General features: G+C 37.7%; 1 long non-coding RNA gene across 1 annotated transcript in view; it reads left to right on the top strand.

The window, feature by feature from the left end:
• Nucleotides 1-25,688, top strand: part of LOC105523169 — a 79,046-nt gene extending 53,358 nt beyond the window's left edge. Inside the window, exons 4-6 of the long non-coding RNA XR_001003545.1 lie at nucleotides 15,754-16,073; nucleotides 19,599-19,742; nucleotides 23,857-25,688. This is a non-coding gene — a long non-coding RNA (uncharacterized LOC105523169). The remainder of the gene's footprint in view (nucleotides 1-15,753; nucleotides 16,074-19,598; nucleotides 19,743-23,856) is intronic.
• Nucleotides 25,689-26,010: the final 322 nt, after the last annotated feature.

The raw sequence follows: 26,010 nt of genomic DNA, 5'->3' as shown, positions 1-26,010 counted from the left end.
TGACTTTTTAATGATGGCCATTCTAACTGGTGTGAGATGGTATCTCATTGTGGTTTTGATTTGCATTTCTCTGATGGCGAGTGATGCTGAGCATTTTTTCATGTGTCTGTTGGCTGCATGAATATCTTCCTTTTTTAAAGAAACAAAAAAATCTGGAGCTGAAAAGTTCAATAGTTGTAATTTAAAAATTTACTACAGAAGTACAATAGCAGATTTGAACAGGAAGGGAAAGAACTTGTGAGTTTGAAAAGAGAAAAACTAAAATTATTGTGTCCTAGAAGCAGAAAGACAAATAAATAAAGAAAAGTAAACAGAACTTAATGGACTTGCAAGACACCCTCAAGCTGATCAACATATGTATTTTGGGATTCTGAGAAGGGGAAGAGAGAAATAAAAGAACAAAAATGATTATTTGAAGAAATAATGGTTGAATATTTCTCAAACTTTATAAAATTAATAAATCTACAAATCTAACAATTTCAATAAACTCCAAGTAGGTAAACTTCATAAGCCCACATAGAGATACATTATAATCAAACCTGTAAAAGACAAAGAATCTTGAAAGCAGCAAGAGATATGTGACTCCTTCACACACCAGATCCAGAAAATCTGTCCTTCAAGATTTGGGGAGAAGTTAAGATATTCCATAATATGCTAAAGCTGTGAGAGTTTATTACAACTAGACCTGCCCTACAACAAATGCCAAAGGGAGTCTTTAAGGTTGAAATTTAAAAAGGCTACACCAGTAACTCAAAGCTTCATGAACATATAGTGATCTCCAGTAAATGTGAATATAATATGTGGAGAAACAGAAAAAGAGCCACTAGTATAGTAATTTTGGTGTGTAATTCTATGTTGTATTTACTATAGGATTTAAAAGACAAACACATTATTATAAATCAATGTTATTGGTCACATAATGTGTAAAGATATACTTTTTGACATCAGAAACATAAAAGAGCAAAAAGAGTAAAGTTGTTGTAGAGTTGCTACTTGCAATAATAGTTAATTTGGCATCAATTGAAATGAGACTGTAACAATTTTAAGATGTTATATATAATCCCCAGGGTAACTGCAAATGAAATATCTATAGTCTATATACAAAAGAAAATGAGAAGAGAAGCAAAACATGTCATTACACACACAAAATTTCAACTGAACACAAAATAAGCCAGTAATGGAGGAAATGATGGCAAATAACAAAAAGGCAGAAGTCTTCTCTTATCAGGAATTACCTTAAATATAAATGGGTTAAACTATCCAATCAAAAGGCAGAGATAGGCAAAATGGATAACAGCACAATCAAGCAAACTATTATCCAACTATACGCTGCCTACAAAATACTCACTTTAGACCTAAAGTAATAAATACGATAAAATTGAAAGAATGAAAAAACACACTTCATATAGTAACCGGAGGAGAGCCGAGGGGGATATACTATTGGATAAAATAGATTTTAAGTCAAAATCTATTCTAAGAGACAAAATAAAATCATATACTGATAAAAGGATAAGGTAATATCAAGACACCAATTGTAAGTATATATGCACCAAGTAACAGAGTCCCAAATCTATCAAGCAAACATTACTAGAACTGTAAGGAGAAATAGTTCTACAACAATAGTTGGAGACTTCTTTACTTCACTTTCAATGACTTTCCTCTTCCCTACTACTAATCATATAAATCTACCTACATTTTCATCCTTATCCATCCTTTGTTCTTCCTGCTATCATAGACAAATGCTCTCTCTCTCTTATCACATATGTGTGAATTTTCCAGTTTTCCTTGTTATTTTTAGTTTCATTTCATAGTGATCTTAAAAAGTTGTACAATTTCAGTCTTTTAAAATTGATTAAGACTTGTTTTGTAGCCTAAGATATGGCCTACACTGGAGACTATTCCATGTGTACTTGAGAAAAATACGTATTCTGCTCTTGTTGGGTAGAGTGTTCTATGTTTGTCTGTTAAGTCTAATTTTTTTGTTTGTTTGTTTGTTTGTTTGTTTATTTGTTTTTGAAATGGAGTCTCGCTCTGTCTCCCAGGCTGGAGTGCAGTGGCCGGATCTCAGCTCACTGCAAGCTCCGCCTCCCGGGTTTACCATTCTCCTGCCTCAGCCTCCCGAGTAGCTGGGACTACAGGTGCCCGCCACCTCACCCGGCTAGCTTTTTGTATTTTTTAGTAGAAACGGGGTTTCACCGTATTAGCCAGGATGGTCTCGATCTCCTGACCTCATGATCCGCCCGTCTCGGCCTCCCAAAGTGCTGGGATTACAGGCTTGAGCCACCGCGCCCGGCCTGTTTGTTTTTTTTTGAGAGGGAGTCTGGCTCTGTTGCCCAGGCTGGAGTGCGGTGGCCGGATCTCAGCTCACTGCAAGCTCCTCCTCCCAGGTTTACGCCATTCTCCTGCCTCCGCCTCCCAAGTAGCTGGGACTACAGGCGCCCGCCTCCTCGCCGGGCCAGTTTTTTGTATTCTTTAGTAGAGATGGGGTTTCACCGTATTAGCCAGGATGGTCTCGATCTCTTGACTTTGTGATCCGCCCGTCTCGGCCTCCCAAAGTGCTGGGATTACAGGCTTGAGCCACCGCACCCGGCCAAATCTAATTTTTTTAAAGTGTTGTTCAAGTTCTCTTTTCTGTTATGCATCACTAGTATAAAATATAATAACATAAAAATTGAATTTAGTTCCACATCCGCTGCCAGATCCCCATTCTTTCAAACTCAATTCTTGAAAGAATAGGGATGGAAGATATATGTGGGTTTGTATGATTGGCAATGGGGCAAAAATAACATTTCTTTGTAAAGCTTTCTGTTCTGAGAAGGAGGATATGATGTCATTTACTTTAGATGAGAAGGAAGTTCAAGTGGTGTATGTGTTAGAGGAAAGAGGGAAAAGCCTTCAAAGCTGTGAAGTTTGAGGGTAAGATTTGACTAGTTTTGATAGTAATTGGAATTTAGAAGCTGTTGCTGTGATTTTAGTAAGCTAGAACTCAATCTAATGTGCTTTAGGTTTCCAAACATTACTTAGAGGTCATTCTCCTAGATAAACTATGGGACCCTACTCAATTTATGTTTTATTATTTACTTATTATATAAACTTAGATGCTTATAAAAAACTTTAGGCAGCTTTAAATGTCAATTTTATTTATTTTAATTGACTATTTCTATAAAAGCCTATGGTCAAATGTTAAAAATAAGACAGGTTTAAAACAGCATAAAGAACATGCAAATATATGTTTAACATATCTGGAATCATTTAGTTAATTAATATATTTAGCTAGGGGCTTCCTGGCAAACAAAGCAAAAAGGATACACATTGATATATAGATTTTATATCACCATATAAAGGAAATCTCCTGGGGAAAAATTATTTTTCTGGTACTAAATGTTTAGCACCAACAGTGTCATATAGATCTTCATCTATGGGACATTAGATAATATGGTGGGAAATGTCTTCAACTCTGATCTTCTGAAAATACAGAACACTCTTCAAAAGGCCATTTCTTGTAATACCTTCCTACGAAGGCTGAGAATATAATGTTAAATCTCAACTCAAAGAAGACATTGCTTTGAAAAGTTAAGATTTTATTGCCCCGGTAGTTGTGGTTTGATGATTCACTTTAATCTGAAGATAAAACTTTGGGTTTTTAGAGGGGAGGAGAGATGACTAATTTGTGCCTCCATCCACCACGCTGAAATATTTCCTGTCTCAAGCTGGTCTTTGGCAGGAGTGAATGTAAGATCAATTTCTTGTGGAATATTCAGACAGGAGTCTATAAATGTTAGATAGTCTTCCAGCTCACTAAATGCATTTTTCAGTTGTGCTTCCTGTGTTATTCATTCACCGGATTGAAATTGTATTACTATTTTTATCAGTATTATTGTTAATATTTTTATAATCATAATTTTATTTCTGAACTCTTTAATTGCCTTTGTAGTAGACGACCTAGCTTCTTACATCCCTCTTAGGGATATTTATTTATTTATTTATTTATTTATTTATTTACAAGACAGAGTCTCACTCAGTCTCCCAGGCTGGAGTGCAGTGGTGTGATCTCGGCTCACCGAAACCTCCGCCTCCTCAGTTCAAGTGATTCTCCTGCCTCAGTCTCCTGAGTAGCTGGGACTACAGGCATGTGCCACCATGACCGGGTTATTTTTGCATTTTAGAAGAGACGGGGTTTCACCATGTTGCCCTGGCTGGTCTCAAATACCTGACCTCAGGTGATCAACTGGCTTCAACCTCCCAAAGTGTTGGGACTACAGGCGTGAGCCACTGCCCCTGGCCACCTGTGCTTATTTTAATATATTGATCCGTTTGCTGTGTTTCCCAAAGTTGTGGAGACAGATATCTTTCTTGTCTTTGCCCAGCTGTGTGTGTTTCTTGGTCATATGCCCTAGTTTATGCATCTAATTATAGAGGCCTTCCTCAGCAATGAAGAGAAAATACTTTTTAAGTATGAAAGCTTTATTTCCAGCCTGGGTATCACCACACTCTGTTTCCTGATCCCTTCAGAAAGTTTAGAGTTATAAAGGGCTTCAATGCCTAGACCCTCCAGATATGGCATCCAAAGTGTCATTCCATGGGGTACCCTTTCTGCTCTCTCTCTTTGGAGCACCCCAGGACATAATTCTACCCTCCATAAAAGTTCTCTCCTGATAGATTTCTGGCTCTTGTCCCCTTCTTAAGTCCAATTTCACATGCCTTCCATCTTTAAGATAATCTTTTAAATTTCTGATTCAATAGAATTTTTTCAGGTAAAAAAAATTCAAAAATAAATTTCTGTAATCACTAGGTATTTGAGGCAGAGGAGGATGAGGACATTGCCAGATATGTTACATCTGTCATCTTGTTTAAATTCTTGATGGTTTCTGTGGGGTTGAGAATATTAAAGAAATAAACACTTAATTAAATGGCTCCATGAAAAGATACTTCTGATGAGTAGAAGCCCCAAAATCTGATTTTAAACATGACCAGATTTTACTTACAGAATAATATAAAGGATTTACTCTATTGATTCATGAAGCTGAAAATGAACAAACCTAACATTTAAATTATGATTTTCTGTGGCTGAGATGTCTTTTTCATAGCTCATTGAGTATTTTGTAGAGTATAACTGCCTGCACAGAAAATACTCATTCACTGATTTTTATATGGATCTTTTTATTTAGAAAAATAGTCGTCAACTGCTTTTACATTCAAACATTCTGACAATTAAGTTTTATTTTTCAGATAATCTAAATTCTTTTTCTCTTCTACAGTACTTCTCATAGCAATAATGCTTACAGTAACTTAAGAGAGATTTTACATTTGTAAATTGTAAAATGCTGTTGAGAGGACATGCTGTTTTAGTTTCACAGCCTGCAATCTCAAAATTTGATAAAGTTGTTGTTTGATCAATACCTGAGCTTAAGAAAAAAAACAAATACTTTTCTTTCACAGATAATATGGAAATGCTTATTTAAGGCATCAGTAGTTTTCAAGCATTTCCAATAGCATCTGGGTCACCACCTCCACAGTATGAAACAAGAGGCAATAGTGTTACTGTTTGTGTCCACTATTCCAGGGATAAGTGACTTAGTTGCATTCATTTTTTCCTCTTGAATCTCTCTCTACTAAGTCCACTTGAAACATACAAACATGCACACACGCATTAAGAAAAATGATGTCAATCACTTTAATACTTTTCCGTTTCTTTTATTTCTTGGTACAAAGGATCACAATCTAAATGTGGATTATTCATAAGACAGTTATCATGTTAAACAGGAATGTATGCTTTCAATATGAATAATGGTCTCTAAAGAATAAAAAGAGTGCCTGCTTTCAGACACAGGTGACCTAGTCAGCACTTTCTAAATGACTAGGGGAACTCAGTTTTTTCTTCTGGAAAATGGAATTGATAATATTAAATATTTGGTGAAGGGCTATTTGGATGTGGAAACGCATAAATTACATTCATGATATTGGTATCTGATAATTGCATTTCCAATAGGAATTACAATTAAGACTCTTGCAATATGACATACTTTTGATCATTTTAATTTCCTTTGTGATTGCAGAGAATGATAATTCTTTGGGGGACTTGACTCCAATTTTCACATTAAAAAAGAAAAGTTTGGATAATGGAATAATGCAGAGATGAAGGAAGTCTTGATCTGCAATCTCTTATTTCCCCCTTTTCCATTTCTGCAGTGAAGATGCCACCTGTGTTCTGCTCATTATAAAACTTTTAGCAAGAGGCTAATGAAATGCAAAGCTTTCTGTAAGACCAGCACCAGCCTTCGTATCAAATCATCTGAAATATTTATTTGCCCTCTTGAATAATTGATAGGGGCATCAGCTCTCCCGGTCAATTGATTTATTAAGGGACTGTTTGGAATTAAACAGCTTAAAGATATTAGATTTAGCAGTGATCTTGCTTGTTAGCATATTCATTTACCTACGGGAGCTCCCATTAGATATTGTTAATACATGACGTCTCTAGTCACGGCCTGTATCTCCTCAAATTGCATTAACGCCAGGCTGTTTAGCCACAGAATAACAGGTTTGATTGAGTGCTTGGGTTTGGTGTAATTAGATTTTCCTAGAAAAGGGGGGACTACTTTAATGCCATATGCATTAAACTAGATATGTTATCAGCATTACTGTAATTGGTGAACAGGAACGCTGGAGACCTGGCTGTATGTGAATGTTTGTGTTTATGGTTCACCCGTCCATTCTTATAGATGGCACATAATAGCTATGCTTACTTACATATGCATGACCCTGAGGGGAAAAAAAAACCTGACCTCTTTAATAAGCATCTCTTTTGAAAAAGGTGAAAAATTCTATCCTGAGTAATGGGATCAATTTTTCGTCTGTTAAAACTGCCAATTATTTCTCTTACTGAAAAGGTCATGTGGCTGGTTAATCAATGATGAAAATAGTATGGAAATATATGTGGGTATATTCATGTGTTTGATTTGCATTTCACTCTAAGACTATCTGCTACAGTTTCCAATTGTTATCCTGATTGGGGGCCACAAACACACCAGCAGAACTCTCTTTCACCAATGTTTTCTCTGAGGAATTACACCTTTTTATTAACAGAGATGCATAGATAAAATGAAACAGTTTCTGGTCACTTTTCCCATTTGGAGCTAATTCATTGTGTGCAAACAAGCACTAACTTTGCACATTAAGGAACAATGTGTCCCCCTGTAACAATCTGTGTACTGGGAGAATTTGGGAGCATGAATGAAAGTAGTGCTAGACCAATTGAAAGGTAAGCCAATTTTTCTTTCCAATTTCCATGTTCATTTACTCTCTGTCTTCCCTAAGCTGTAAGCTACCTTTGGATTACATCTCAAGTATCCACAACTTAAACTGCGAGTCTCACTTGAAACTTGCCTTTCTCTTTCTGTGAATCGCCTTTTATACATTAAAGTTATGAAAACCTAATATATTTGGCTGGGCGTGGTGGCTCATGCCTATAATTCCAGCACTTTGTGAGGCCAAAGTGGGAGGATCACTTGAGGTCAGGAGTTCGAGACTAGCCTGGCCAATGTGGTGAAACTCCATCTCTATTAAAAATACAAAAATTAGCCAGGCATGGTGGTGGGCACCTGTAATCCCAGCTACTCGGGAGGCTGAGGCAGGAGAATCACTTGAACCCTAGAGGTGCAGGTTGCAGTGAGCCAAGATCAAACCACTAAACGCCAGCCTGGAGATATATATATATACACACACATACATATATATATACACACACACACATATATACACATATATACACACACACACATAGAAAGCTTTTATATGTATATATGTATATATATATAAAGCTTGCATATACACATATATGTATGTATGTACATATATACACACATATATACACATATTATATATATGCCTTCTTCCCGAGTTCCTTAAGGTCTTGATTGCACACAAAAAATGAAAAGATTACTTCATTTTATGTTACATATATATCAATAAGTAATAAACTTACAGGTAACCTTGTTATCTACAAGGCAGGGACACATAGGTTGTCCTGTTTAAGGTGATCATGTCTACATTTGGTTAAAGACTCTGAGGCTCCGGGAGATGAAGCTACTTCTCTGAGTTCACAAAGCTAATAAAAGCAGAATCAAAATTTGAATCACTTTAATGTCCATGCCCTTTCCACTGTAACATGCTGCCTACTTAATGACATTGACAGTGATCAGGTATATTTTTTTGAAGCTGACTTCTTAATGCAAAGGAGGAACCTAGATTGGTTTAATTTTGGTGATCAGATAGGCTAATTTAAATGGCCATCACCTTGGCAGGTGTGTAAGATTGATTTTTAGGGTAAGGAGGAGTTTAGGGAAGGGATAATCACAGTTCACAGACTGATGTCTGATATTTGAGGGAGATGGTGAAAGGGGAATTAGAAAGCTTAGTAAGTGGCTTGGTGTCCTTTAAACTCTGTATAGGTGACTTTGACTCTCTTAACACCAGAAGTATTTTCCTGGGATTGAAGAGCAGTGGCAGCTCCAATTCTTATATAGAAGGGGATTGGGGTAGCAATCATTGGAAGAAACCTTTTTAAAAACTATTTCTACATAGCCAATACCACGCTTTTACTAGGGTTGGAGACCCACACAAATTTTATGTCAGAGTTTAAAGAATGGCCCCAAACCCCACTTCTGATCGTACCCATCTGATGAGAGAGGAGGAAAGCTGGTAAAAAAGCAAGAGTTGCCTGAAATTCAATTCCACTGACAATTTGTAGGACTGACGTGACCCTGCTTGGCTGTAAACAAAATTAGTGTAAAGATAATTACGAAAGAAGTCTGCTCTAAATTTGAGATGACTTTCTAGATCTCCAAATGAACGTCTCATAGCAAAATGATTCCTCAAATTTTAGAAAAGCTTATGAACAATGAATTACATCAGTGATTACCCATGAGTAAAGGTGAAATTAAATGGGAGTAAAGAGGTGTTTGAAACTATTTTATTCCATCAGATTACCACCTTAGGATAGTTTCCACATTATTTGTCATTTCTCAAACAGATTCATAATGGGACACATTTTCCCTAATAATAGCTGTGTATTGGGTTTGTGTATGAATATAAAGACTAATGAAAATGCCACTTCCTTGAAAGGGAGTTTGTTGGAAATTAGAACTTAGCATTGACATAAATTTACTTCTCTTACTGGAAAAAATATACACATATATGTGCTTATTTGTATATATCTAATACTATATAATATAATATATAAAATAACAGATAGTGTCTGGGTGCGGTGGCTCATGCCTATAATCCCAGCACTTTGGGAGGCGAAGGCAGGTGGATCACGAGGTCAAGAGATCAAGATCATCCTGGTTAACACAGTGAAACCCTGTCTCTACTAAAAATACAAAAAATTAGCCAGACGTCGTGGCAGGCACCTGTAGTCCCAGCTACTCAGGAGGCTGAGCAGGAGAATGGCATGAACCCTGAAGGTGGAGTTTGCAGGGAGCTAAGATTGCGCCACTGTACTCCAGCCTGGGTGACAGAGCGAGACTCCGGCTCAAAAAAATAAATAAATAAATAAATAAAATAAAAAATAACAACAACAAAAAAAAAACAGATAGATCAATTGATACTATAATTGGATGTAAGGGAAAGTGATGACTCTCAGTGATGAGACTATAAACTGGTTCCCAGATTTGGATAAAAAGAGAGCCATGAATTAGCTTGGCACAGTAGCGCCAGCTACTAGGGAGGCTGAGGCAGGATAATCAGTTGAGCACAAGATTTTTGAGGCTGTAAGTTCTATGATTGTGTCCGTGAATAACCACAGCATTCCGGGTTGGTCAACATAGTGAGACTACATTTCTAAAAAACAATAAATAAACAAATAAAAATTAGAAGGGCAGCCATGAATTATTCTGTGTTGTTGGAAATTGTTCATGGCCTCATCAGGGGGATAACTTTCAAAATAGCATTTGTTTGGGACAATCTTGCATGTTTATATTAATTAAATGTGAAAATATTTTTAAAAATTCCCTAGAGAGGTTATTGTTATTTTTGAGGCACACACAGTGGGTTTCATGGACATGCAACTAGAACAAGTTTCTATTCAGTATAGTCCTCTGCCACCTGCAAGTCCTAGGTGCAGGCTTGGGGAGGGTCAGGATGGGTGTGTGCTGTGCTGTCTTGGGGCAGGGGAAGGTGGATACCAGCCCTGCCCAGCTCCTGCAGCATCAGGGTGCATTCAGAATGCCAATTGGCAGGTGCCAATTCAGATACCTAGCACATCCTGAAAGGGAAGTTGCAATCTATTGGGAGTGAGGGTTGGCTGCTCTCCCTGTGTTAGAGTTCAGTCCTTGGGTAGGGGATGTCTGGGTCCTTGTCGAAGTCCCACATTTTAATTTTTCACGGGGCCCTGCAAGTTAAGTAGCCAGTCCTTCACAGACACACTCACACAAAGGCTCACCACGATGACCACTGTCAAACATTAACCAGAATCACTACCTCAAGACACTTCAATAACTTTGAATGCTCTTACCACCACTCCCATAAACAAATGCAAACACAATTTAGACTGAGAAATACTAAACCTTATAATGGGTTAATGACTTGCCTACGTTTACAGAATTTCCTTAATACATTTGTTGTTAAGAGGGAAACAATTAAATGCTAGTCAAAATCCCTGGAGATAGTGGGCTGGCAAATAAAATAAGTTAAACACCTTTATAGGGCTCAGTTTCCTGAAAACAGCAGCTAGTGAAAAGCAACTCAATTTATCGTTGGAGAAACTGTCAAAATCTGTGCCCCTGCCAAATCTCCTGTTGAGATCTAATCCCCTGTGTTGGAGTTGAACAAAATAGAGATTCTTAATGGCCAACAAAGATTTTGATACCTCTGTGAATATTATTTATTACTGTCATTTCTACTGTTATTATTATATTCTGCATTTGAAAAAAAAATCAGGGTCCATGGATTAATTTCTGCCTCTACTGCCCACGTGGTTGTATATCCATAACTGCACTTACACTCTTCCTTTTCTCTTTCTTCTTCATCTTGGGCTTTTCCCCAAGTCTTTATTCCCTCTTCCCTTTGCCGTGCCTTGTTTCCAGCACCCAGTGTCATCTATGAACACTGATCAGCATTGCTGCAGGGACCACACTTGGTGAAGATGTCCTGTGCCCCTGTGTTAGGCCATTCTTCATTGCTATAAAGAAATACCTGAAGCTGCGTAATTTATAAAGGAAAGATATTTAATTGGCTCACAGTTCTCCAGGCTATACAGGAAGCATGGCTCTGGCATCCACTTAGTCTCTGGTGAAGCCTCAGGAAACTTACAGCCATGGCAGGAGGGTTTCGAAACGAGGAACAGTCATCTCACATGGCCAGACCAGGAGCATGAGTGAAGAGGGTAGATATCACACACTTTTAAACGACCAGATCTCCCGTGAACTCACTCCTCATCAAGAGGCTGGCTCCTTAAGCCATTCATGAGAGATCCGCCCCCATGATCCAAACACTTCCCTTAGGCCCCACCTCCAACACAGGGGATTACATTTCACCAGGAGATTTGGTGGGGGCACAGATTTTGAGTTTCTCCAACAATAAATTGAGTTGTTTTTTACTAGCTGCTGTTTTTAGAGATGTTTGAGAAATAATCCATACAATATTTGGCAAGTTCCTTTGAGGACTATCATCTGTATATGTGTGGACATTAAGTCTTTGAGGGTTGGCCTTTTTTCCTTTTCATTAAAATGGCCTGCTTGGACTCCTCTTCATTCACTTTGAATCATTCCATTTTGAATCAGGATCGAGTTGGGTGGGCTAAGGCTACATGCAGTTTCGTATCGGGGCCTGACAGGGTGCAGCGGCTGCTCAGGAGTGCGCTAGTCTACACAGTCCATACTTCTGATTCACAGTCAGCCTGGGAGTTGCTGCCAGCCTTAGATTCCCATTTGTGGAGTTCATTGGTCTTTTTCCTTCTCTGTTGTGTGACCCTGCACTCAGAAGACCTCATTCTACTTGTTTCTGACCATGTCTCCAAGTTGTCAGGGTCTTTTTGAATTATACTCCTGTATTCTAGAGTTCCAGTCAACCTTCTCTGCTGGGTTCGAAGCACAGGCACAATGCCTACGCTCCATGTAAACACATTTTCATGGTGAAAGCTACAACATATTTTAAATTATTATGGTGAAACTAGTAGGCCTTACAAAACCTAAAAAGTTAGCACCAGGTGGCCCTAGATAGGGTCCCACCCTGCCTCGATAGTGTTCCACCCTGATAGGGTCCCACCCTGCCAATTCCGGGAAACAACCTCATGAGGTCCCACCCTGCCAATTCCAGGGGTCTCACCCTGCCTCGAAGTTCCCGGAATTATCAACTCCAGGAAAGAACCTCATAAGGTCCTGCTCTAACCAATTAAACCAAGACCCCTTGCTCAGGCTATAGCTAGACCCAATCATTTTACGCCTTAAGCTTTGTTTGAATTTGGCGCCATAAGCTGTGTTTGAACTTGTGTTAGCCTATATAAACAGCCTGTAACAAGCAGTCGGGGTCCCAGGACCAACTTAGAGCTTGGGACCCTAGCGCACTAGTAATAAATAACTCTCTGCTGTGAACTTCGTGTCGGTGATCCTTCGCGACGACCCCTGCCCAGGAGGGAATCGAGAGTTCGGTTCCAACAATGGTTATAGCATTATATAAAAAAATAAAAAGCATGAAATTATGTAATTGTATTTACATATAACATCTGTCTATATCTATACATAGGAAGATCAAAGGGTACATATGTATGTATACTTGTGTATGTAGGATTTATTCTTCTGACTCAAGAAAGCAAACTGATGACATGACATGTTTCTACTAAACAACACACATCAAGACATGTTATGCTGCTTCTGTTTATCCCACCTATTGGAGGGTTTAGATTATGTTCTGCATATTGCTGAATCAGACAAATAAGAAATAGATGTTGAATTGAACAACCCACTGCTTACATTCATTGCTTGATGTTTTATTTAGAAAGCCAATTCTCAATGCAAGTCCAAAAAAAAAAGTGAGAGAAATGAATATCCAGAAATATTCATTTCATTTTTCAGGAAGACAGCATCTCCCCTTCAAGGAACATGAATTGTTCTATCTCCTTAACTCTTTAGCCAACTCCCTCTGGATCTCAAGTTTGGCTCTATTGCTTGGTGTTTCTTTTCCTTTTTTTTTTTTTTTTCTGTGTGTGCGTGTGTGTAGGGAGGAGAAGCATGTGTCTGAGGTGGCGACAACAGTCACAGAGCCAGAGCCTTAATCACTGTTTACTGATTTAGTCCATTTTACTAGCAGGCAGCGCTTTTCCAGAGAGCTGTTTTCCTGGCGGGGTGCAACGACTGCTTTCAGGGGCAAAAGTATGTGTCTCGAAGTCGTCTGGCTCACTCTCCCTGGCACTCACTGCCTTGCCACCCTTGGCAGGGCCGCTGCACCCAGGCAATGGGCCGGCGTGTCCGCCTCTGCCTCTGACGGTACTCATCTGGTGGTAGTGTTAATGAGAGCTGGATGAAAGCAGGAGGCAGGGCACAGAGGACCCACGGGGCGACCAAACAATACCAGAGCCAGCAGGTTTCACACTGTGCCTCTGCTCCTGTGGTGAAAAGAATTGAAAATGACAGATCGAGGATTTTGCCTTCCCCTCTGATAGGCTTTTTTGTTTGGTTTGTTTACACTGCTTTGGGGTTGGGTGGCTGCTATTGTTGCTGTCTTTCCTCTCTGCTTTTTCCTTACAATTGTGTACTTGTTACACTTAAAATGGTGGCTTAGAGATGAACAAGAAAAAGGGCCAGTTAGGAATTGTTCGTATTTCTTGAATAGTTTATTTGTCACTTTTAATAATCTCCATCTCTCTACTCCCATTTGTCATGGTCAACACCTGAACTCCTCCAGTGACTTGCAAATTCAGAGAATTGTGGAGGGTGGGCTGACCTGTGAAATTAGGTTTGCCAGACAAAAGAGAAGTGGGTGATGTGAGTGTGGGAAAAACTCTGTGGGTATCAGTGTAAGTGTGTGAACATCAAACGTGTTGCATGGCTCTTCTAGGTAACTACTCCCAGGACCAATCAAATGGCTGCAATGCATCCCCATTGGCATACCTCATCTTAGAGTCCATTCAGGGCAAAAGGAACATTCATCAGACATAGGGGTCTTCACTGGTCCCAGGCCTGAGAAAATTTGAGGGCATGGCTGTAAGCTCAGGGTGGAAGCCAGGACTTTGTCTAAAGGGAAACTTGCCAGCAACATGAATTGCTGACATCACGATAATCCCCAAAATAACAAACTCCCTTCCCTCTCACGCTTCTTACTCTTCTGCTGTCCAGTCCAGATGTTTTGGAGGGTGATTTCCAATCTTGCGCTTTCTGTATTTTTTTAATTGAAGGAGTTGTATGTGCATCCCAAATAAAATGTTCAACATTATATTGAAAAACTGTCATTATAACCATTGCAGTCAGCCGTAGTGACTGCCATGAGATGCCAAGTGCTTTGAAACTTCCTACACTGGCATCCTCATTCTCCTACAGTCCAGGCTACCCTCCTGCCTGACCATTCACTGAAACTCTCAGTGGTACCCAGTGGGCCATGATGGTCCTCTTCCTGTCACCTGCAGTACCTACCAGAGACTCAGTGCAGTTGAGCCATTTCTCCTTTCCAACACTCTCTTTTCCCATTTAATAATTATTCCTATACTCTCCCAGTCTCCCATAAACTCACAGGACTCAGTGAGATTGGGGAATTACGTGAACGTCCATGGAGCATCTTGAAAACATTCGTTGCAAACTGTGCTTGCTATCTTAAAACACTCTCTACATACCTCAAGCATCAGTTTAAGCAAGCGTGCTGCTTTTAATTCAGTAGTATTTATCAGGGCCTATGCTAGAGAAAGATTCCTTTCCAACTTCAATAAAAACCATCTGATTGCTATATAATCATCATTATTAATATTAATAGTAATGCAAATAAAGTGTCCCTAATGCCTTTAAAAGTAGCCATCAAATGATGACATTTCTAAGGACTAAGATTTGGAAAATCAGAGAAATATCTGGTACAGTGAAGTCTCCAGTTTTGCGTTTAACCCTACTTGTCACCGTCCTTACCTGTGTGAAAGGAATTGATTTCACATGTGTTGATATTACGTGCAGTTGACAATCCCCCAAGTGTACATAGTCAGAACCTTTAGTGGCACAGACAGATACAGAACCACATTTTCTGCTCTCTGTAACTGTATAGAGTCCACAAAAAGGACTCTGCCTTGCCTGGGATGTTGTTACAGAGATTAACATCTTTGCTGGAAAATTCAAAGCAAAGTGGATCTAAAAGAAACTGTAAACATATCTCAAAAGTAGACACCACTAAGTGAAGCATAACAGTCATGTGTGACACTGGTCTGGATTTTTGCAGAAGGACTGAATTATCACAGGAGTGCTCTCGTCTTCACAGATCTCAACAACATCGTCTCAAGTTCAAAGTTGTTATTTTCTGTTTTTCAACTCAAAGTAGATAATATCTGAAATGAGGGAGAGAGAGAGTGAGTGAGAGAGAGAGAGAGAGAAATGAAGTGAGAAAAAGAAAGGAGGAGAGATCACCTTTAAGGCTTTTCTTTTCTCTTTCTTTCAAATGACACAATAGAATTTTTTTTTTTTCCTAAAGTTGTATTAGGGATTCACTTAAGCAGAAATGAACTGTAATATGCAAATAGTTCTAATTGGACTGCTAATAGAGCGTGTCTCTGTTGTTTTTTTGTAGGGAGTTTTATGCCTATGTAATCAGTGCAGACAGCCGTTAAGTAAATGAAGAGGCAACTAACAATGTCAGAAAAGAGACCGGGCGGTTCCGGCTGACACTACCCTAATCTTCCAGGACCCATTAAATGGCAGTTTCAACGCATTACCTACCATAACATCCTTGAATATCACTGATTTTATTTGCAGTATCAAACATTCCATTTCATGCCCCATTAACAGTGGGAGCCTGAGCTTTTTGACGCAGCTAAACATTTTACTAACTACCTGGACTAAGTAACCAATTAACTTTTGGAGACAATACGGCCAATTAAGCGCGAAAAGGTAAGGCTGTCATCCCCCACGAAAATTGAATTTCCTTTTCCTGATGGCACTTATTGTCGCCGTTCAATTGTTAATGGAGATTCGGTCCCTATTAAAGTATGAAGGCAAAGCGGAATGGAAAAGTTCAGAGGACTTGGTTCCTAAAGAATAGGTCACAAAGTGTCCCAACTGGCCACTAATTCAGTTAACTTTTCTTCATGCCAGATTACTTATCGGATGCGACTTGAACAGGGCTCTAATATGACATTTCTGTGATAGTACATTGCGCAATCTGGTAGCTTGAGAGGAACCCATAGGCCCAGGGCGGTAGTTTGGGACCTTGTATGGGAGGTTTAGGGAAAAAAAAAAATTATCCATTTTTATTTTTGTTTTTGCTTTTTTTGACAGCAGAAATATCAGTGTCCGACAAGATATGGCCGTGGTTATCACTGGCTTGGACTCTTCAGAGAGAAAAACAAATCCATGTATGGAGAGGTGGGCTCCAAATTAACCCTCTGTGGTTTGGGAAGTCATTTTCTAAATGGCAGACAAGGTCTCGGGTGGTGATTCTGCTATGTGGATTTGACTCCAGTTGACTGGAATGGAGCACAAGTAATGAACTTGAATATCACATTTTTGGAAGCTTGAGGCAAATTGTATCCCTTTGGTAGAAGTCTTTCATCTTTGAAGTTACAGAAGAAAATTTGTCCTGGAGGGCATCTTCCACAGGGCTTGTATAAGTGAGAAACATGAAGCTTATATGGAGTCAGAAACTAAACACTGAACTCAGATTTATCTATCTGTTAAACACACACACACACACACACACACACACACAATCAAACAGCTTTGTGAAAATGCAACTGTTCTAAATAGGAAGAGAAATCAAGAATTTTGAAAAGCAGGTAAAGAATAGACTTCCAATGATGGTAATTTGAATCTGACTTTAATACAAAAATGTTAATGCTTACATATGTAATGTTGTCAAATTATTCCTAGAGCAATACAATTGTTTAACATTTATTTGAAACCTGCTCACATACACTTAAAATCTGATTGGGGCCTGAAAACTCATAAGTAAAGCAGTGATCTAAGTTGTGCTTGAAATTATTAATTTCCTGTATTGTTTAATGGTAGAGGTATTTGATCCCCATAGAACAGCTGTTGAACTGCCATGGGAAAAAAAATTCATGTATTCCATTGCTATGTTAGTATTCTTGGTTCATAACTTTTTTATGTTGTTTCTGCCAGATTCTGTGATGATGGAAAGCAGGAACAAAAAGAATTAATGTTATATACTTTCAGGTTTAGATATTTTTTGAAGAATTTGATGAGGATTGTTACTTCCAAAGAAGATTTGAATACGAAATAGTTCTATGTTAATATGGACCAATTAATAACATTGATTGAAATTTCCTTTTGAAATTTTCCTTGGATTTTAATATCTTTTCTCAAGAGACACAGTTTTCTTTATAGAAGTGATTGCTGTGGGCTATTTATTTTAGCCATTTTCCCATGGCAGTGGATGATTTAAAAATGATTACAATAGTTTGAACTTCCTGTTATTTAAGATAGAGGAGTAAAGCCAGATCTCAAATGCTTCCCACTCCCACCCCCTGACATCCCTACAAGAGAATAATGAAAACAAACAAGCAATGGCAAAACTACATCAGCAGTACTCAAACTGTGGAAAGGGCTGGTGGCCAGAAGCTTCCAATCATTCCACATCAGTAAGTAAAGATGGCGGGAGATATTACACGAAGCGCCGAGCGGGGAGGTGCTGCAAAGCCTTAGGGTCAGCTAAGGTGGGCAGAGAGGCCTGTAGTATAGAGAGACCCACATGCGGTTCCTCCCAGCCTTTTGCACAATCAGGGGAGAAGCCAAAAGTCTTTTGCCACTTGAGTTAATAGAAGTGAAAATGAAGAGGAAAGTAAACAATCAGTGCTATCGCTGGTACAAAGTTTCCAGGGGCCCACACTGTACCTCCTACTAGAGTCAAGTAGGTCCCTGAGAAGCCAATCTTGAAAATAGACATTTAACAAGAGGAAAGGGCAGATACTCGTTCTAACCATTGAGGTTGCATCAAATTCTCAGGCTACCGAAAATTCATCTCTCAAGTGTGGCTCTTAGAAGGGGATACAGGAGGGGAGAGAGGAAAGTGACTAATTATATAGAAAAACAACATAAAAATCCGGATCAATCAACCAACCTATAAACCATTTAGAAAAAAATAATGAATTGTTTTTAATCATCTGGGGATGAGTAGATCTTCGTAATAAACACAAAATTCACATACTAGAAAATGCTAGATATATGTGATTAAAAATATTCTGGATAACAAGTACACACTGTAATGTTTAGAAGTCTAAGGAGAGTCAATCTAGGGAAAAAATAATTCATCTTTTCACCAAGGTCTATTATTTTAACTAATAAAAGCTCAAACAAATCAATAAAAAAGATAGAAAACTAGCAATTTACAAAGAAGTAAATACAAATGGCCAATAAATATATTTCGATTCTCAGTTTTACTCAGAATTTTTTAAATTGCAAATTAAAATAACAGCAGGTTACCATTTTTTATCTCTCTGATGAAACGAATGCTAAGATTGGTTTCTCCCCAGTGCTGAAGTGGGTGGAGCCAGGCTGCCACTTCCTATAAACTTTCTGAGTAGCAATTTACTAATGCATTTCCATATTTAAAAAGAGTCCTCTACTAGGAGTGCTATAAGTTACACAAACAGAAATACACAGGTGTGCATATATATACATATACATATATTTAACTTTCATATGTAATTTAAATATGTGTTATATGTATTATATACATATCCACTTTATGTATATAAGACATACATATATAAATTGTATATATATATATTTTACGAAAGCATTCAAAATAATTTTGGCAATAACCAAAGTATCTGCCAATAAAGGGGTGTTATATTATAATAAAGTCCACTGAATAGAAAGATTGCTAGATACATTAAATAAAAAAATAAAGTGCACAATGATGCACTTTTCTGAAAAGAAAGATTGCTAGATATGTTAAATTAAAAAAAAACAAGCGCAACAGGATTATTTTCTGATGTGTACATAATATTTTTCATTAAATATATATATATTTAGATATGTACACACATATTTTTCATATAGACACAAATTTTTCATATATATTTATTTCTACTATTATAAATAATATAAACAAACCTATGTATATCTCCATGTGTTTTGCATAATCTAATACATTCATGAATGTTTAGGGCCTCTGGAATAAATCATAAGAAATTATGTATGCTAGTTGCAGTTAGAGTCTGGTGGGGGTTGTTATAAAAAAAGGATGTTACTTTTTACTTTGGATATTCTGAGTTTTTAAGTTATGCACATGTATTATTTCATATTATAAATTAATATCCACATTGTTAATAAGAGGGCTCAGCTTCTGGGCACATTTTGCTTATTTGACTGTTTTCCTCTTGATATTTTTCACTAGAAACAATCAAAATTGCTTGTAAAATAGTTTTTTTCTTGCTCCCTATGTGATTATAGAAAATTTAGAAAACAGGCTTTTCCTTTCAGGATGAGCACAGATAATTTGTATCTATGGACATTCTGTGAAGGCCTATTTTGTCAAGCAGTGTATTAAAACATAAACATGGCTCTTCCCCCAAGAAACTTACATTTTAGTAAGGGGTATATATATTCCAGTGAAGTGTACAAACGATAATAAAAAGGTGTGTTTAATGATCCTTTAAGGGCACTTACAAGATTTCTATGACAAGATATAAATGAAATGCCTCATCATGTTTGGGCTTGAATTAATATTTAGCTTTTTGAAATAATATTTTCTGACTAATAAACTAATACAGTACTCATTTACTAAACTTAGAAAAAATGCAGACAAGTCAAAAAATTTCCAGTTTGAACAGTTTTGTATCTTGCTTTTGCAGTGAACATTTAAAAAAGGAAATTAGGTAAACAGCTAAGCATTCAATGAAGGCTCAGAACTAATATAACTACTACAATTACATCTTTCTTGAGACATTGTATCATAAGCATTTCTCTATGGCAATAAATTATCTTTGAAAGCATAACATATATGATTCAGTGATGCAATATAACTTATTTGAACAGTTCATGGTTGTTGGACAATCATTTTGAACTTTATTTTTTCCCATACATATTTTTAGCTGTGACTTACATAGGCTCTTTAATGACACCTTATGTATATATTGCCATCGTAATGAAGCTGTACCTTTTCTGAGAAGGGAAATTATGAGATGGAGGTGGCCATATGGTGGAACTGGAAGAGGCAATACACTCACAGGCCCCCAGTTACCGACCATACGCTACCTTTGGCTTCCCAAACAAGCCTCCTCCACTTGGGACATTCTGAATCTCCTGAATACACATTCAGGTGGGAAAACCTGCATTATAAAAATAGTGTAAGAATGTGCTCTGAAACCTGAATGTATTAAATCATTAGTTGGATTTTTGTTTGTTTGTTTGTTTGTCTTAAGACACTTTGGACTGGCAGCCATGCACAACGAGGAGAAAGGAGATGAGTTTGCAGGGCCATTCCAGAAATGAGCAGTTAAATAGACATACAGTGGCATGGGCTTGAAGTGAAGCGAACACCAGAGGCAGGAAAAGGCAGTGAGAGATGTGAATGAGCACTAGGTGGGACCTGTGATTGGCTGGGTTGGTCCTAAAGCACAGGGCATGAAGGAAAAGATCTAATGGGACTCCTAAGTGTTAGGGCTGCAAACCTTTATAAGATGATCTTAACAAATAGGGATAAATGAGAAGGGTAAGAGAAGTTAAGAAAGCATTTAATGACAAACACGAAGTCACCAATTATTCAGGTAAGTTGAGTTACGATTTGATGTAAGAGGCAGGTGAGTCTTTTAACCATTTACAGCATCCAAGGTAAATAAATATGACCATTGTAATTGAAGCAACTAGAGAGCCAAGACCTGACATCCCAGATGCCTGCCAGAAGACTTCTAATCTCCATCCAGAGAAAGATGACTGGGCTTAACATGAGTCAATACCTGTGGACAAAGATGGAAAAGAGTCTATATGAATGAAGAGAGCTGTGAACGTACTGAAAATTGAGTGAGCCAAGGTCTTTACAGTGAAGTATAGTTTACAAGATCCCTCAAAGTTCTGAATATGGGGATAGGGTTATAGAACCATAGAAAAATGGGAGAATGGAAGGGGAGGTTTAGACATTTTTCTGTTATGAGATTGAATTCATTCAAAGTCACTTAGATTGTAATAATGAGGTTCATTTAAGACCTAGGACTTGCTGAAATAATATGGTTAAAGCCATGAGACATTAAGATTGTACTTGCCATAACAGAACCCGTTTGGGCTATTATTAATCTAATCTCGTAAGTGCACATAATACCCAAGCAAGCAAACCAAAGCTTTGAATTCAGTTTACACTAATAGTAAGAATATCTCATGGGCTTTTCACCGGGATTCTCTGTACCATTAAGCAATTACTAGTGGCTAGAACACTACTAGCCCACATGTCGCTATTCTGGTTAGGGGATTTTCTTGCCTGCCTGACTAAATCTTCCAATTAAATGCAATGGTAGTACATTCATTTCAGTTCTTCACTCACAATGCACAGTGGAAAGTATTGTTACTTCAAGTAAACAGCTTTAGGAGCTGTTGAACCACAGACATAGCATTGTTGGTTTTTATCATTCCCGCCAGCGGTAGGATATCATTGTGTAACAAGCAAAGGTGAGGCCTGGAGACAAAGACAGTCTTTTTTATTGATATAGCAACATCTTTATCAACAAAGTTGCTATATCCAATGACTCCTTTTTTTTCTGTGTCTGTTAGTCAGAGACAGAGTTATATTTAAATTTGCTCTATTTAAAGTTCGACTGAAATTTAAAGCCCAAGGAAGGTCAAACCAGCATAAACTCTCCTACAGTGTTCCTTAGAAATAAATTAAAATTTATTTTAATTTTTAATTAAAATATTATAATTAAGTTATTTCAGTTCTAAATAAAATCATATGGTAATAATTATTATATTATGTATATGGATTTTTTTAAAAACACGATAGATTTATGCCTAAAAATTAATACATTTAGTGGTGGAACCAATTCTTGAATTAGTTTTAATTATTTACAGTGAAGATTTTTTCATGATGATATATAGGATCAGTGTATAACCTTTCTGTAAATCTTATAAAACAGTAGAGAATGACTATCTCTGAAACATAGTGTAGTGATTAAGCATGCAGGCTATTAAAATAATAATTTCTGAATTCGCACCATAATTCTAGCATCAACTAGCTTTGATTAAATTTACTTATCTTGTCAATGCCTCAGATTTATCTGTAAAAAAAAAAAAGCAATAATAGTACTTACCACACAGAGTTATTGTGAGAATTAAATGAAATCCTAAATTACAGAACGTACCATATTAGTTTAATCATTTATAACCAAGTGCATGTTTTTGAACCCTAGGGACTATAGTAATGGTACAAGATAATGAACACATAAATATTCCAGAAGATTTAGATAAAATCATAGATAATGGTAGCTCCTCCTCTTTAAAAAAAAAAAAACTAGAGTCAAGGATATATGGGCTATATTTATAGATTTTCATGATATAATCACAGAACTTACTAGAATCCCTGAGAAAGTTCCTCATGTGCTACAACCTGAGGTGGACAATGAATTTGAAGTCCCATTGATAAGACAAAAGACCTCAGTTACTATAGAAAGATTTACTAATCAAAAGGTGAATTGGATAAGTGCATAATCCATTTATATGTGAAAACATCCTCCTAGTCCCCACCTCCATACAACTCGTAGAATATGAGATGTCTCCAAAACTCTCTTATAAATGGTTGGTAATACTTTTCTCTGTCTGATGGTTAACTTGATAATTTAAGAATAGTAGGACTGTCATAGTCAAATTTGTGGTATTTTTAGCTTCTTGATAATGTAAGTGCTATCCTACTCATAAAAAATCAAATACAGGTCAAGCGCAGTGGCTCACGCCTGTAATCCCAACACTTTGGGAGGCCGAGGTGGGCAGATCACAAGGTCAGGAGTTTGAGACCAGCCTAACCAATATGGTGAAACCCCGTCTCTGCTAAAAAATACAAAAATTTGCCAGGCGTGGTGGCACGTGCGTGTAATCCCAGCTACTCAGGAAGCCAAAGCAGGAGAATTGCTTGAACCCAGGAGGCAGAGGTGACAGTGAGCTGAGATCGTGCCACTGAGATCCAACCTGGGTAACAGAGCAAGATTCCGTCTCAAAAAAAAGAAATCAGATATAATACTAATTATTGTTGCACACAGAAATCCTCCAGAATTGCATATTAGACTCCCCTTTCTCTATTACTTTAGGCATGCATAACATCCCAGGGTCTCATTGGGGTGGGGCAGGCACAGGTAGAAAAACTAAGAAACAAAAATTCTTGAGCAGTCTGATCATTTTTTAGATTTACCTAACTATTCAGACACACCAAACTAATACAATTAACTCAAACTTTTGCTTCTTTTTTCCTAGGGAGACATTAGTATTACACAGTGTAAATTATTGGAGGGTTTCCTTCTGTTCTGCAACTTTTTTTTTCTTGGTTGAATCTTTAACTTTAAAAAAGAAGCACCAAATAATTATTTCAGTCTTGCTCTTCGAAGCCAAGAGTGATGTTCAGTGGTAAAAGTTTTGGGGGCCTAATAGGAGAAACACTATCTCCCATTATGAAATTTTATAACTGTTTCTTCGTACTGATTTCCCAAACTAAAAGCCTTATTCTTTCCCTTAGAGCCTGGCCAGAATGGAAAACTGCAAGGTTCAAATCCTGGAGTGCAGAAGAAGCATTAGGCATTGACCCTGTGTCTTCCTAATAGATCTGCAAAGTGCTTTGTTCCTGGAAATCATCCGATGAGTAGTTCAGTGCTATTGTTTATCTTGTTAGAGCAGCAGAAGTGCCACAAAATGAACTAAAATCTCCCTGCAGAGTTGCTGTATCATATACTGAGAACATTCTGAACTTTCAACAAATTCATGTTACGATCCTGGGTAGCCATGGTTAAATCTGTACAGGGGTTAAATGAGAAATATGAGTCTGCTGTTAAGTGTCTTCTGAGAGTGACAAAGCTCTGGCCATAAGGGATGGGAGAGGAGGGATTTCTTCTCAGCCCTTCCAGCCCTTTCCAGCTATATCACAGACAGGAGACATAATGCAAAGGGGCTCAGATATTGACTTCCTGGATCCTTACAGCGTTGACAACCCTCTACCTGACTTTTCCCACACTGTAAAATGAGGATCCTCCTATATTATGGAGTTTATTGTGATAGCTAAATAGCTGAGAGGAAGGATATCTCATTTGTTTAACTATGCGGTTTCCCGTCTATCTATCCCGTCAATCAATCAATCAGTCAATCAATCTATCTGTCTATCCCTGTCAATCTATTATCTATCTATCTATCTATCTATCTATCTATCTATCTATCTATGTCTATATCTATCATGTATCTATCATCTACTCATCTATCAGCTATCATCTGTGTATCCCTATCAATTAATCTATCTATCTATCTACCTATCCATCCATCCTTCTATCTCTATCATCTATCATCTATTCATCTATCACTTATCATCTGTCAATCTATCACTTATCATCTGTCAATCCATCTACCTACCTATCAAAAGCAACACATTTTCTTCCCGACTTTAAAAATATTTAAGTGGACCAGGCGCAGTGGCTCACAACTGTAATCCCAGCACTTTGGGAGGCCAAGGTGGGCGGATCACGAGGTTAGGAGATGGAGAGCATCCTGGCTAACATGCTGAAACCCCGTCTCTACTAAAAAAACAAAAAACAAGAAAAAAAGTTAGCCGGGCATGGTGGCAGGCGCCTGTAGTCCCAGCTACTCAGGAGGCTGAGGCAGAATGATGTGAACCTGGGAGGCAGAGCTTGCAGTGAGCTGAGGTTGCCACTGCACTCCAGCCTGGGCGACAGAGTGAAACTCCGTCTCAAAAAAAAAATAATAATAATTAATTAATTAAAATAAAAATAAAAGTTTAGTGACACTCTCTCCACTCTTTTGATTAAGGAAGTCTGATTTTTAGGCTTTGGATTTTATTAGGTCTTCAATATAATAATTGTTCCACATATCTCTCCTAAATTGCCATTTAAAAAACTGCTTTACTGAAGTTTAAAGTGCACATTTTGATACATTTTGACACACATATACACCCATGAAATCATCACCACAATCAGGATAGTAAATCCATCCACTACCACCAAGATTTACTTGCATTCCTTTGAACTTTCTCCCCGGTCCCCACCCCCTTCCTACCCCCAATCCCCAATCCTCAAGCAATCACTGATTTGCTTTCTGTCACTATCAGTTAATTTGAATTTTTTAGAACTGTATATAAATAAAATCATTCGATGTGTATGCTCTTTCTCTGTTCACTCAGTACAATTTGAGATTTAGCTATGTTTTTGCATGTGTCAATAGTTTATTTTTTTTATTGCTCAGTACTAGTCCATTTTATGGATACATTGAAATGTATTAATGCAATCCCATATTGATAGGCATTTGGGTTGTTTCCAGGTTTGGGCTATTACAAATAAAGCTGCTATGAACATTTGTGTGCAAGTCTTTTTATGAGTATATACCTTTATTTCTTTTGGGTAAATACCTAGAAGTGGAATGGGTGTATCACATGGTATGAAATATTTAAATTTTTAAGAGAATGCCAAACTGTTTTTCAAAGTAATTGCACCATTTTATATTCCCACCAGGAATATATGAGAATTCCAGTTCCTCCACATCCTCCCAGACATATTGTATGGTCAGCTTCCCCACCTTCTCCCTGTCTCACCTCATTTCAGGCATTTGAATAGGTATTAAATGGTATTTTATTGTGATTTAAATATCATTTCCCTAATGACTAATCAAATAT

Source organism: Colobus angolensis, unplaced genomic scaffold (genome assembly GCF_000951035.1).
Source record: "Colobus angolensis palliatus isolate OR3802 unplaced genomic scaffold, Cang.pa_1.0 Scaffold112, whole genome shotgun sequence".
Classification (NCBI taxonomy): Eukaryota; Metazoa; Chordata; class Mammalia; order Primates; family Cercopithecidae; genus Colobus; species Colobus angolensis.
Note: the sequence above shows the minus strand (reverse complement) of the source record. Positions and strands in the feature narration are given on the sequence as shown.